We start from the raw sequence: 1,210 nt of genomic DNA, 5'->3' as shown, positions 1-1,210 counted from the left end.
GCTATGAGTCGGTTCCGACTCAATGGCACCTGACAACAATGTGCTGGCTGGAACTGCAGTTACCTTGACATGGCCAGTTCAAATGATTTTGGGAGCCTTATATGGCCCACAGGCCAAATGTTCCCCAACTCTGCCAGGGTCGTCATGAGTCAGACCGATTGGATGGCACTTAGCAACAAAAACAACAACATGAAAAAATGTAAAACCAGGCTTAATGAGTGAGGATCTGTGTACAGGGTCTCACACTCAGCACAGCCTGCACTTAGTTGATTATTTGCTGCTATTGACTTTGAAAATACAGATTCAAAGATAAAATTATTAAGTATTTAAAGTCAAGTTTAATGAGGCAAGAGAGTACACACAGGTGTGAACACAGAAGATGCTTGCACCATGCGTGACCACTGTTTCGTATTACCCTATTCAAATATAATGTTTATAGTATCCCATGATCATAGAATTCTGTTAGACACACAATTGTGGGAATTCAGAGACTCAAAGTAAGTTCAAGGTAAATGTTATAAGCATGACCATGTAAATAGGGGTGCTGACAGACCCAAGAGGCCACATGTTCCAACTGAAGCAGACTTGCTTCAAAAAGAATAAGAGGGCAATGATGTTCTAAGAAACACACTAAGGTATAATATCTTCTCTCACTGGTATTACATTCAACCACTTATGCTAAAAACGATGACATGGGAGGAACAAGAAAGATAGAATTACTCACAATTGCTTTTCCTTTCAGTCCTTCCTTACTCATCACAAACCTGAAGGTAGAGAGATGGTGGAATATACATGCATCAAAAAGTGAAACAAAAGTAGCTGAGTTCGTCTTGTAAAGTGTTATACACTGTTATAGCAAGAACAAAATACATATGCCTGTACAAATTAAGAAATATGAATTGTGTAACTTCAATGATTCTGCATAGGTGTTACATGCTCTTATATTTGCATTGGAAACTGGCATTTCACAATATAAATGTGAACCAAAATTCATGCTAATAATTTAATTTTATTTTCCTTATTTAGAATTATATTAAATAGCAAATATAAAAACACAATGATACGTTAAGAGAGAATGCAGAAGAAATAAACAAGTTTTATGTTTTAGTTTAGTTTTTTTTTTTTCAAAGTTTTTATTGTGGATTGAGTGAAAATTTACAGGGCAGATCATCAGTTTTACATTCAGCAAATCATACACCTTGTTTCATTA

General features: G+C 35.7%; 1 pseudogene; it reads right to left on the bottom strand.

Moving 5' to 3' along the window:
* Nucleotides 1-1,210, bottom strand: part of LOC102824793 — a 200,166-nt pseudogene that overhangs the window by 92,511 nt on the left and 106,445 nt on the right.

This window comes from Chrysochloris asiatica, unplaced genomic scaffold (assembly GCF_000296735.1).
Source record: "Chrysochloris asiatica unplaced genomic scaffold, ChrAsi1.0 scaffold00022, whole genome shotgun sequence".
Classification (NCBI taxonomy): domain Eukaryota; kingdom Metazoa; phylum Chordata; class Mammalia; order Afrosoricida; family Chrysochloridae; genus Chrysochloris; species Chrysochloris asiatica.
The sequence above is the reverse complement of the archived record's forward strand: the minus strand, read 5'-3'. Positions and strand labels throughout refer to the sequence as shown.